Source organism: Bufo bufo, chromosome 1 (genome assembly GCF_905171765.1).
Source record: "Bufo bufo chromosome 1, aBufBuf1.1, whole genome shotgun sequence".
Classification (NCBI taxonomy): Eukaryota; Metazoa; Chordata; class Amphibia; order Anura; family Bufonidae; genus Bufo; species Bufo bufo.
The window spans coordinates 582,036,377-582,050,880 of NC_053389.1; positions in this window are offsets into that span (position 1 = coordinate 582,036,377).

Here is a 14,504-nt window from a genome sequence, read left to right on the forward strand (position 1 = left end):
AGAGGGGGGGATCTGTGGGTGGCACTGTTATATATGTGCCATCCACAGACCCACCCCATAACAGTGCCACCCACAGACCCCCCCCCAGCCCATAACAGTGCCATCCACAGACCCCCCACCCCTTAACTGTGCCATGCATGGATGTTCCCCATAAAACTGTCATCCACACATCCCGCCGCTCCAGTATACAAATGTAACATGTCTTATTCAATTAAAAGTGATTAAACATGCCCCCTCACTCCTAATATTACCGTACATCCTAACAGCTTCTGTACAACCCAGGCAGGCAGGCCGGCCGACCGGTGCGTCACTCACTGACGTCACTTGCCTGTGCTGCATGCTTCATTCATAAAGTAGGCGGCGCAGGCATGCGACATCAGGGAGTTACGCTGCCGCCCAGCCTGCCTGCCTGCATTCTCCTGAAGCTGTTGATGTACTATAATAATAGGAGTGGGGGGGCATGTTTAATCACTTTTAACTGAATAAGACATTTTATATTTGAATAGTGCAGCACTGGAGAGGCGGGGCTATAGTACAGTGACTGCACCGCCCCGCCGCTCCTCCTCCCAGTCCCTCCCCGCTCGTACATCGCAGCCTGCGATGTAAAACTGCCAGCATTCGCCCCATAAGACGCAGGGGCATTTCCCCCCCATTTTGGGGGGAGAAAAAGTGCGTCTTATGGGGCGAAAAATACGGTAACTACCAGTGATCAGGGCTCTGTATCTTCAAGTCCCCAAGTGGAACTAAAAAAAAAGTAAAATAAAAATTACAAGTGAAATAATGCCTTTTCTCATATAGACTAATTTATAAGAGGTTAAAAAAATGAAACTACATATAATTGGTATCAGCACCTCCATAACGACCTGATCTATAAAAGGATAAAGTTACTTATCCCATGTGGTGAATGGTGTAAGAAAAAAGAATAACTTAAAGGGGTTATCCAATATCACAAACAGCCCCCCCCCCCCCCCCCATGTGCCAGGCCCCTCAGAGGGAATAATCGATGAGGAAACCGGCCAGCAATCGCTCCAAACTGCACGCTGCACGGGAGAGGAGCAACCTCCAACGGACAATGAAACAACAAATCCCAGCAGCTGTGTCTTTGCAAACAGGTTTCTTTTATTTCATCACAGGTTTCCAGAAAATGTCCTATAACCAGGATGCGTTTCGGCGTACGAGCCTTTCTCGACAGGTACCTGTTGAGAAAGGCTTGTACGCCGAAACGTGTCCTGGTTATAGGACATTTTCTGGAAACCTGTGATGAAATAAAAGAAACCTGTTTACAAAGACACAGCTGCTGGGATTTGTTGTTCCTCAGAGGGAATATACTTACCCTGCTCCCTGCGCTGCTCCTGGTCCCTGCACCGCCGCTGCTGCTTCTCCCTGTACACGGATGAAAACATCCGGTGTCGGGGGTGGAGGAGGCTCCCTAGCGTCACCTGCGATGCTAGGGAAGCTCGTCCCCGTTTGCAACCGCTGCTGTGCGGGGAGCGAGATAAGTATATTCCCTCTGTGGAGCCCGACACAAGGGGGGGCTGTTTGTGATATCGGATAACCCCTTTAAAGAACAATGAATAAACTGCTGTTTTAGTCACCTCACTTAAAAAATTGTATAAAAAGTAATCAAAATGACATATGTACTCCAAAAGGATACCAATAAAAAAAATGCAGCCCATCCGGCAAAAACACACTCCCTCACACAGCTATGTTGATGGAAAAATACAAAAAAGTTAAAGTAGTTAGAATCCTTTCTACAGCCGTTATTCAAGAGAACACCAGGATATATCAAAGATACAACAGATGTCCTTCAATGATTTTTATAATAAACAGGGGCGGACTGACCATAGACCTTACAGGCAAATTTCCCAGGGGGCCATCCAAGTCCTCCTCATGGCTGCCAGCCAGGTACATAAAGATCTGATGTTCTCAGCATTAATTAGTGTAGGACCATCGGGTACTTATGAACCTGGCCAGCATCCGCAGGTGCCCTCCTGAATTCAACTGTATTGACGTCCTGAGGATGATGATACATTTCCATACCGTGGCGCCTGCTGCAATATTTTGTGCTGCACTGTGGTATTTGGTTCTGCTGGGGATATATTTAGTTCTGCACTATGGCCCTCTGTCAATTTTGACCCGCCTACAACATTTAGTTTTTTTCCAGAGCCACTTTAAGTTCCCAGTCCACCCCTGATACCCCAGTCCAAACCAGTTCAGCGTCCAGGAGCAGGAGAGTTAAGTTATTATTTTATTTTTTTATTTGCGCTGATGGCTGACATGGGAGGGCATGATGGCTGACATGGGGGGGCATGATGGCTGACATGGGGGTTATGATGGCTGACATGGGAGGGCATGATGGCTAGTTAGATAAATATGTGCTCTGCACACCTAGGGTCCGGTGTGGGTGCCTGTGAGAGTGGCTTAGACAATATAGAGTTAATCCACGGCACTCCAAGAGATTTGTGCCAAATAAAGTTTCACATTTAATTCTTAGTTTGCAGAATATCATTTGTGTACATCCAGTGCAATTCATTTATACATCATAAGTATTTAAGCCATATCAGATAAGTAATTCCCGGACGTTTCGGTCTTGCGACCTTCTTCAGCGGGGTCTGATGGCAGCGATTCCCCACAATATTGCTCTCACAGCGTTGGAATGCCATCTCCACAAATATAGCAGCTACTCTGCGTCATTGATTGAATATATCCTGGATGTAACCGCGTTTCTCTTGCAGTATAATTATTTTTTGTTTAATAACAAGTTTTATCTGCAAAAGAGCAGAGTTTCCATGGGTGCTAAATTTTCACCCTCTTTAGCAAACGTAGTCATGTTTTTTGGGAAGAAAAGTATGTGTATTCTAGTGAAAATCCTTTTTTTTTAGATGTTGAGCTGGTGACCTGCTCATTATATGGGAGGGTGATGTGTCTACCATACCAGCATTCATCTCCTATCTTAATAATAATACATATAATCTTAAATTTACGTATCTTTCTGACTCGTGCACCATCAACTTTTTGGATTTGAAATTAACAGGGTTACCTGATAACCCCATATAAACTAAAATGTATTACTAAGATACAGCGGAAATACTTTTCTGTGTGCCGCCAGCCATCATCCCCAACATACCATTAAGGGCATTCCGGTAGCGGAAATGATTTGAGCATGCAGAAATTGCAGTAGCAAAGAATCATTTCATAGGAAATGCAAAGCAATAGAGGCACGGTCACACTAAAGGGGTATTCACATTGGATGCTACAGAGAGCGGATCATAGCACAAAATAGGTCAAGAGAGGACCTCTTGTTTGGCAGGAGGTCTATTAATCATGAGAACCCACAAGGGACTTGTCACGGCTGTATGTGAGCAACAAGAGCATACACAGTTAATAAAGCTACTGACCGGACCCAAACTAGGGAGGATAAAGGGTGACCCCTGTCAGACCCTCAAAGCTCTCCCTATGCTGCTAAAGCACATGCCCGGATCCAAATGGCGGAACGAGGCATGCCCACGTACCTAAGACTAATGACCACTGTAACCCCTACAATAGTGGAAGGGGCACGGCCACCGGTGCCCTGCTCAGTATATGGAGGGAACCGTGGCCACCTCAGATCCAGTCAGAAAATAACCAGGTACACAACAATGTCTGCACACTTAGCTGAAGGTGCTGCAGCCGCAGAGAAGACGGATCCAAGGACAGGTGGCAATATCCGGAGTGCTTGCTGCAGCAGAACACAGGTCCAGTGAACTGATAGCTAACAAGTGAAGATACTCAAGCAAGAGCTACAACTCAAGTGAGAACTATAATCCACAGCCTATAAAGGAGGAGGGGTGATTTAAAGGCAGGGAAATCAAACGCAGGAGGAACAGCTGGGAGGACTCCTCCAAGCTCTAGTAGTGACATCATCACAGGGGTGGAGAAACAGAGCTGTGAGAACGTCTCAAAACTCTGGTAGTGACAGTACCCCCCTCCTCTACGGGTGGACTCCGGACACCCAGGACCCACCTTCTCAGGATGAGCCCTATGAAATGCCCTGATGAGGCGAGTGGCTTTAATGTCCGACACCGAAACCCACATCCTCTCCTCAGGACCATAACCCTTCCAATGAACGAGGTACTGAAGAGAACCACGGACAATGCGAGAGTCCACAATTCTGGAAACCTCAAACTCCAGATTGCCATCAACCAAAATCGGAGGAGGAGGCAAAGAGGAGGGTACCGTGGGCTGGACATATGGTTTTAAGAGAGATCTGTGAAATACATTATGTATCTTCCAAACCCGTGGAAGATCAAGACGGAAGGCAACAGGATTGATGACTGACAAGATTTTATAAGGCCCAATAAACTTGGGAACCAATTTCCAGGAGGGAACCTTCAGTTTAATATTTCTTGTAGACAACCACACCAGATCACCCACATTCAGGTCCGGACCAGGCACACATCTCTTATCAGCCACACGCTTATACTTCTCACTCATCTTTCTAAGATTACTCTGAATCTTTTGCCAAATGGTAGACAAAGACGAGGAAAATCTCTCCTCCTCAGGTAAACCAGAAAGAGCCCCTCCCGAGAATGTCCCAAACTGCGGATGGAACCCATATGCACCAAAGAATGGTGACTTATCAGTAGACTCCTGACGACGGTTGTTCAGAGCAAACTCAGCAAGAGGGAGAAATGAACACCAATCCTCCTGGTTCTCTGCCACAAAACAGCGCAAATATGTCTCCAGATTCTGATTGAGGCGCTCAGTCTGAACATTCGACTGCGGGTGAAAAGCAGAAGAGAAGGACAGCCGAACCCCCAGGCGAGAACAGAAAGCCTTCCAAAACCTGGACACAAACTGCGTGCCTCTATCGGAAACAATATCAGAGGGAATGCCGTGCAATTTAACAATATGGTCGACAAAAGCTTGCGCCAACGTTTTAGCATTGGGTAAACCAGGGAAAGGTACGAAATGAGCCATCTTGCTAAAACGGTCCACCACCACCAGGATCACCGACTTCCCTGAGGAACGAGGAAGATCCGTGATAAAGTCCATGGACAGGTGTGTCCAAGGACGGGAAGGTATGGGTAACGGGAGAAGGGAACCTGAAGGCCGTGAACGAGGGACCTTAGCGCGAGCGCACGTCTCACAAGCAGCCACAAAACCCTCCACCGACTTACGAAGAGCCGGCCACCAAAATCTCCGAGCAATGAGATCTACCGTGGCTCAACTCCCGGGGTGACCAGCAAGAACAGTATCATGATGCTCCTTGAAGAGTTTGTGACGTAGCTCAGGAGGCACAAACAACTTCCCAGAAGGACAACGGGCAGGTGCCTCAGTCTGGGCAGCCTGGACCTCGGCCTCCAAATCGGAATATAGAGAAGAAACAACTATCCCCTCCGCCAAAATGGGACCCGGGTCCTCGGAGTTTCCTCCTCCCGGAAAACAGCAAGAGAGAGCATCAGCCTTCACATTTTTGATCCCAGGGCGGAATGTAACGACAAAATTGAATCTGGAGAAGAACAGAGACCATCTGGCCTGTCTCGGATTCATACGCCTGGCCGACTCCAAGTATGCCAGATTCTTATGGTCGGTAAAAACGGTGATAGGGTGCCTGGCCCCCTCCAACCAATGGCGCCATTCCTCGAAAGCCAACTTGATGGCCAACAACTCTCTATCTCCCACATCATAGTTTCTCTCTGCCGGGGAGAGTTTTTTAGAGAAAAAGGCACAGGGTCGCCATTTGGCAGGAGAAGGGCCCTGGGACAAAACCGCACCCACACCCACCTCGGAAGCATCCACCTCAACAATAAAAGGTAAGGAAACATCGGGATGCACCAAGACGGGAGCAGACGCAAAACTCTCTTTAATCTTAGAAAAAGCTGCAAGCGCCTCCTCCGACCAAGAGGAAAAATCCGCCCCCTTTTTTGTCATGTCAGTAAAGGGTTTGACAACAGAGGAATAATTCAAAATGAACTTTCTGTAATAGTTTGCAAAACCCAGAAAGCGCATCAATGCCTTCTGATTCTCAGGAAGCTCCCACTCAAGTACAGCACGGACCTTCTCCGGATCCATGCGAAAACCAGAAGCAGAGAGGAGAAAACCCAGAAATTGAATCTCCGATACCATAAAAAGACATTTCTCCAGCTTGGCGTACAATTTATTTTCCCGCAGAATCTGCAGAACCTGAAAAAGATGATCCTGATGGGTCTGAACATCAGGGGAAAAAATCAAAATATCATCAAGATACACCAATACAAATTTCCCCATTAAATGGTAGAAAATACTATTAACAAAATGCTGAAAGACGGCCGGAGCATTCATCAGGCCGAAAGGCATAACGAGATTCTCGAAATGCCCGTTAGGAGTATTAAAGGCCGTTTTCCATTCATCCCCCTCTCTGACCCTGACCAGGTTGTACGCGCCTCTAAAATCCAATTTGGAAAAAACCTTGGCCCCAACAATTTGGTTGAAGAGGTCCGGGATCAGAGGAAGGGGATAGGGATCGCGAATCGTGATACGGTTCAGCTCCCTAAAATCTAGGCAAGGTCTCAGAGAGCCATCTTTTTTTTTAACAAAAAAAACCCCCGCGGCAACAGGTGATTTTGAGGGAGGAATATGCCCCTTATCGAGACTCTCGGAGATATAGGTTCGCATTGCGATTCTTTCCGGTTGTGAGAGATTGTAGAGGCGTGCTTTTGGCAGCTTGGCGCCGGGAATGAGGTCAATGGGACAGTCAAACTCCCTGTGAGGAGGTAGCTCCTGAACACCGCTCTCGGAAAACACGTCCGAGAAATCAGAGAGAAATGATGGCACAGTTTTAGTAGACACCTCTGCAAAAGTCGCTGTGAGACAATTTTCTCTACAAAAGTCACTCCACTCATTTATTTGCCTTCCTTGCCAATCAATAGTGGGGTTATGTCTAGTGAGCCAGGGTAACCCCAAAACTAGAGGAGAAGGCAATCCGTTAAGGACAAAACAAGATATATCCTCCACATGAGTGTCACCTACAGCTAGCCGGATATTGTGAACAATGCCCTTCAGAGATCTCTGTGAGAGTGGAGCAGAGTCAATAGCAAAAACAGGTATATCCTTTTCTAATGTGCAAACCTGAAAACCATGCATGGCTACAAATTGAGTGTCAATAAGATTGACGGCCGCTCCACTATCGACAAAAATCTCACAAGAAATGACTTTGCTCTCTAGCGCCACCCTGGCAGACAGGAGAAAACGGGAACTGCAGGTCAGAGGAAAAGCATCAATTCCTACATCAACTTTGCCCAAAGTAGCAGATGAAGCAGAATTTGATGATTTACCTTTTGAGGTATTTCTCTTATTATTGCTCTTAGTACAGTTCAAGAATCTCCTAGACGGACAAACATTTGCCAAAATGAGCTATGCCCCCACAACAAAAACACACCATACTCTGAGGACTAAATCCTCTTTTATCAGGGGCAAGTCGACCTAGCTGCATGGACTCCTCCTCAGAGGGGAGCGAGACAGGATGAGGCCCCTGCACACTGAATGAGTCCGCACCACTGCCCCTAGACTGACAATGGCTGGACAGAGAGGTCTCGTTTATTTCTCTTAGACGCCTGTCAAGGCGTACCGCCAATGACATGGCAGACTCTAAGGTTGTTGGTCTCTCATGGAAAGCAAACGCATCCTTCAATCTCTCAGGGGGACCATGACAGAACTGACTCCGGAGTGCAGCATCATTCCAACCTGAATCAGCTGCCCATCTCCGAAATTCAGAACAATAAAGCTCCGCAGACAGTTTATTCTGGCATAAAACACGTAAGTTAGATTCGGCCAGAGCAACACGATCCGGGTCATCATATATCTGCCCCAGGGCCACAAAAAATCCCTCCACGGATCGAAGGGAGGGATCCCCTGATGGCAGCGAAAAAGCCCAAGTCTGAGCATTACCCCTGTGACAATCCTCACCCTCTGCTCCTCCTTACCAGAGGAGTGGGGACACAAGCAAAAATGGAGTTTGCATGCCTCTCTGAAGCGAACAAAATTCTCACTGCCCCCGGAGAACGTTTCCGGAAGTGAGACCTTTGGCTCGCAACAGACTCCATGAGCCGGAGCAAAGCCCAATGCTTGAAGCTGAGACATAGATTGACGGAGATCCGCTACTTCCAAAGAAAGACCCTGCATGCGGTCAACCAGGCCAGAAAGCGGATCCATGTCAAAAAAGGACGGTTTTGGTGGATTATAATGTCACGGCTGTATGTGAGCAACAAGAGCATACACAGTTAATAAAGCTACTGACCGGACCTAAACTAGGGAGGATAAAGGGTGACCCCTGTCAGACCCTCAAAGCTCTCCCTATGCTGCTAAAGCACATGTCCGGATCCAAATGGCGGAACGAGGCATGCCCACGTACCTAAGACTAATGACCACTGTAACCCCTACAATAGTGGAAGGGGCACGGCCACCGGTGCCCTGCTCAGTATATGGAGGGAACCGCGGCCACCTCAGATCCAGTCAGAAAATAACCAGGTACACAACAATGTCTGCACACTTAGCTGAAGGTGCTGCAGCCGCAGAGAAGACGGATCCAAGGACAGGTGGCAATATCCGGAGTGCTTGCTGCAGCAGAACACAGGTCCAGTGAACTGATAGCTAACAAGTGAAGATACTCAAGCAAGAGCTACAACTCAAGTGAGAACTATAATCCACAGCCTAGAAAGGAGGAGGGGTGATTTAAAGGCAGGGAAATCAAACGCAGGAGGAACAGCTGGGAGGACTCCTCCAAGCTCTAGTAGTGACATCATCACAGGGGTGGAGAAACAGAGCTGTGAGAACGTCTCAAAACTCTGGTAGTGACAGGACTGTTAGAGACTCAGGGGATAGCCCAAAACAACATCAAGCTACTACAAAACATAAAAACAGAAGTGGAAATTGTTAAATAAAACGGAATTAAGCACTATTTTATCTACTCTAGTATTAACATATAGCAAACTATTTTCCCAAATTAAGAATGCAATATTAAAGTATTTACCCATGTTACATGAGGACGGTATTTTGTCCTAGGTTCTTCAAAAAGACGTTCTAGAGTCTAGACCATTGGGAAATGCACTCTCCCCCTCATATTTTACTTCTGCTCCTTGTAGACAGACTAATTCTTGGCTCCAATATAGTGTGTTTTTTTTATGTGGTACAAATCCAAGTAAAACATGTCATTATGTCTTGGAAGGAAGACATTTTCATGATTCTGGGCACAAGATGACATTTCCCATTAAAACGTATCTTGTAATTCAGTGGGCATTGTATATGTCATAATGTGCACAGATTGTGACCTAATGTATGTTGGTAGCTCGTCTCATAGGTTTAAAGGGAGTCTGTCACCACAGTATGCCATTATACACTGATTACATAGCACTGTAGCAGAACTATAGATTAATCAGCGGTACCTGTCTCCTTTTGTTTTGATGTTCACCAAAGGAAAAAAACACAGTTTTTTTCGTATGTAAATGAGGGCTCGCAAGTGCCCAGGGGCGGCGTTCGGGCTGTAAGTGCCCAGGTGGCTCATGCTTCTTCTCACATAACCCCTCCCCAGCCTGTTGCTTGGCCCGCCCTGTAAGCCTCTTGCGTCATCCAGTTTACTGTATGAGATCCTGCCTGCGCATGCGCACTGTGATGACCATTGTGGGCAGCAGCATCGCTCCGTGCAGTGCGCATGAGCCGGCGGGATCTCATACAGTAAACTGGATGATGCAAAAGGCTTACAGCAACAGGCTGGGAAGGGGTTATGTGAGAAGCAGCATGAGCCACCTGGGCACTTACAGCCCGAACGCTGCCCCGGGCACTTGCGAGCCCTCATTTACATACGAATAAAACTGCGTTTTTTTCTTTGGTGAACATCAAAACAAAAGGAGACAGGTACCGCTGATTAATCTATAGTTCTGCTACAGTGCTATGTAATCAGTGTATAATGGCATACTGTGGTGACAGACTCCCTTTAAAAGTAGAATTTTGGAGCACATTAATTACTTCCAAAATCCACAACTTGTTAATACGTCTAATGCAGCCAAACATTTTATTAATTTTCATAGTAAATAATTTATCAATCTGCTCAGCTCCTCCTGCTCTATAACATGTTGCCTGCAGATTGCCCTGCATTTTGTGTTGACAGGTCCCCTTTAATTCTTGTGAAACACCTAAAGAGTTAACAAACGTCCTAAACGCCATTTTGAATATGAGGGGAATGGCCTCTCAAAGCAACTTCAGAACTGAATTTGTCCCTAAAAAAATAGGATTTGGAAATTTTCTTTGTAAAATTGAACATTAGCATCTCAAAAACTATAAAAGAAGGATTGAACAATGATGCCAAATGGACCTATGTAAATATTAATAATTAGGTATTTTTGCGCAGTCTTTCTTAAATGCTGAGAAATTTAAAATGGAAAAATTCAAAATTAGCTTGTTTTTCATTTGGAGTTTTTTATTAATAAAAAAAATATATCGACCGGGCAATCGTGCATGCACGGTGCACCCTCTGGGACTTTGCGGGCTCCGTTTCTAAGTATACGTGCAGTTCCCACAGGTGACACCCGTATGTATCAGACATTGGGGGCATATCCTAGCGATATGCCCCCAATGTCTGAGATGGGAATACCCCTTTAAGGCCATTTTCCAAGTAAGGCTACTTTCAAACTAGCGTTCACATTTTCCGGTATTGAGATCCGGCAGAGGATCTTAATACCAGAGAAAAACGCTTCCGTTTTGTCCCCATTCATTGTCAATGGGGACAAAACTGAACTGAATTGAATGCTCCAAAATGCATTCCGTTCCATTTGGTGGCGTTCCCATAACAGAGAGCAAACCGCAGAAAGCTGTGGTTTTCTTTCCGCCATGAGACACAATAGAAAATGGATCTGTCCCCCATTGACTTTCAATGGAGTTCATGACGGATCCGTTATTGCTATGTTAAAGATAATACAACTGGATCCGTTCATAACAGATACAGATGGATCAGGCAAGTGTGAAAGTATAGAAAATAGAATAGGCACTCTTATATCTGGTTCAGTAGGTAGGCAATGCGACTCAAACAATATAATAATACTGGGTGGATTTATTGATAGCAGTATATAACAATATGCAATTGATAATGAAAACCTAATACTTCAATACTCAAATTAAATAAATAAAACACACTTAAAATTGATATATAAAATACACATAAAACCATCCACTGTTATAGCTAGTGGACAGCTAGAGGTCCAGTCCAATGATAGGAGGGGCACGGTGTTAGTCCACTATCTAAAGCAGCGGCTAGCAGCAAGTAAACTACCAGAGAACCATGTGAATAAATATATGTGCAAATACATATAAATAAAAAATTCCTAAAGTGACGTGTTGAAACTGGTGACTAAATAGCCAGTGTATAAAGGTGACAAGGTATATAAAACATATGATGAAAACACTAAAAGTGAATTGATATATAATAAATATAAATAAATAGGTAAATATCTCTGGTAAATCAATATAATTGCTGACTCCCGCTTATAATGTTCCACAAAGATGTCACTATCAGTATAAAAAGTGTGTGGTCTGGATCACTGTTTCATCCACATAGTTGTCCGCAAATAGAATATGTTAAAGCAGGTAGGCTATATCTATAAACGGCCACGGCAATAGTATAGATGTATCCAATGGTATGGCAATTCAAATAGAGCAATAATGTCAATGTGGCAAACAATGTAACGGAATACCTGGACAACAGTGCGTATATATCCAGCTATATTGTATCAATCCACATATGTCGGAGCTGCTAGCTTTTACTCACATATGTTCCCACCGTGGCGTCCCACGAGGTATAAGTTCGGGTAAGCTTGTTTCTCTATAGCGCAACTGCGCTTAGACGCTTGTAGTGCTGTCTCTCTCCGGCTGTGAATGCAAATGCTGGTTATGTCGCAATATCAGTCCACGTCCGGTTTCCTTGGTTGAAATCAATGTTCCACCTGTCTAGGTCAATGCTAGTGCCGGAACATCAGATGCATCAATCAATTTCTAATGGCTCCAAGTAATTTCGCAGCTCAGTTTTCTTTCAGAGCTGCATTCCTGGCATCCTTAAGAAAGCGCTTTCTCAATATCATATAAGATTATTACCGGTATGTTGTCAGGTCCAAATGTCCTTTGCCAGACGCGTTTCAAAGGCTTCCTGCCTTCTTCCTCAGTGGCTCATTTGGAACTGACTCGCTGACCGGCTTTTTATCCTCCATCAGGTTCTTTAATAAACCTGCAATGGACCCAAATGGATCTGGGTTTCATAGGCGCATTTAGTTGGTATTGCGGTAGTCATGCGGTATATATGCGGTTTCTTATACAGCCGTGCGTTTTTTGTACAGCATTGCGTTTTTTTGTCTTCTGTGTCGCTATATTCACCTGTATCATTCTACATAACAAATATTTAATTTTTCTAATTGTGGTTAGATCTTATATGAAAAAAATCCTAATATAAAATATATTAGTATCATTTGACTCACTAAAATACAAAATTTGTACATCTTTATTATATTAAAACCATATTAAATAGTTAGGAGCTTCTGTATTAGGTCTAAAATTTATATAAAAGAGCTAAAAATATAAATAACAATATAAATAAAAATTAATATAATTCGAGTGGAAATCCATATAATTCAAATAAAATGGTTCGACATTATATTCAACAATTGCATATGTAAATCTTCATTTGCTGTACAGCAGACTATAACTTGTGGGGCTCATCAGCAATGGCTAGGGCAGAGCATATGGGGGAAGATGGAAGAATTGGGGTCGGAGATCTCCAGCGCAGGGGGGGCCATAGTGCTGCTAAACAGCCCGACTAGTGCCCCCCATGGGCCGAAGACACCCGACCCGTCATAAAAACCCAAATATTTCCAACTCGGCATTGAGTCCAGCCGGAGCCAAACTGCCGAATTCAAATATCTTCCTAGATTCTGCCCTAGACATTCGGGCAATGTGATTGCCCCCCCTCCAATGATGTTCTATTTGTTCAAATGCTGCAAAGGTTAGGAATTTTGGATCTTGATTGTGTGTTAGTTTAAAATGTTTCGATAATACATGTTTATCGTACCCTTTCTTAATATTGTTAATATGTTCCGCTATTCTAACTTTTAATGGTCTTTTAGTTCTGCCGATATATTGTTTCGCACATGGGCATTCAATAATATAGATTACGTTTGAGCTGTTGCAAGTGAGAAGATCTTTTATCTCAACTGAAAAATTATTTTGTGTTGAGGTCACTCGCATAGTTTTTTTCGGAAAAGAAGTATTCCTGCAATTAATACAGCCTCCGCATCTATAAAACCCACTCATCCTTAACCATTTATTACCAGAGCCGTTTTCTTTTTTCTTATTTTTGATAGACGGTGCTATTTTCAGGCCTAAATTGGGGGCCTTTGTATAGACTATCACCGGTAATGGTGGGATTAGGGGGCCTATAATTTTATCTTTCTGAATCAGATGCCAATTCTTTTTAATGCTTTGTTCTATTCTTTTATGTTGTGCGTTATACGGCAGTATTATTCGGAATTTATTGTCATCAATGGGTTTATCATCTTTCTTTTGTTTGACTTCAAAAAACATTTTTCTGTCCATTTTTCTAACTTTGCATAGTGCTTTTTCGACAGCTTTCTCTGGATAATCTTTCTCCAAAAATTTATTCTTCATAATTACAGCCTCATCCTCAAATTCTGTCTGATTCGTACAGTTCCTTTTTATTCTACGGAACTGTCCCGTAGGTATGTTCAATAGCCATAAAGGCAGATGGCAGCTAGAAAAGAGGATGAAGCTGTTCTTAGCTACTTCTTTCTGGAAAGTGGTACATACAAAACGGTCTCCCTGGATGGTGATCCGAATATCCAAGAATTCTATATAATCCTGATTAATATTGGAGGAGAATTTAAGGTTACATTGATTATTATTTATATCTTCCAAGAAGGTGTAGAGGCTAGACATATCTCCCTGCCAGACAAAAATAATGTCATCTATGTAGCGCTGCCAGAGCACCAGGTCCGACCCCAGCCTGGGCAAGATGGTATCTTGTTCCCACTGGGCCATAAACAGGTTGGCATAACTGGGGGCGAACCTGGTGCCCATGGCAGTGCCACGTGTCTGCAGGTAATAAGCCCCCTCAAAAAAGAAATAATTATGTGTTAAAATGTATCTAACACCTTCCCCTAAAAATTCTATTTGTCTCTCTCCAAGATTACCATCATTCCTCAGCTGTGATTTCATATTATTTATGCCCTGTTCATGGTCAATCACGTTATAGAGCGATTGTACATCCAATGTGCCTATAAGCCAGTGGGGCTCCACTTTCAGATTCTCTGAAAGTATGGACAATCTGTGTGGTATCTTTCAAATATGATGGAGTATTCCTCACTGTAGGCTGAATTAATTGATCTATATATCTAGATAGATTGGATGACAAAGACTCTATACCCGAAATTATGGGGCGGCCTGGTGGATCCGACATACTTTTGTGTATCTTAGGGAGACAGTAAAACACA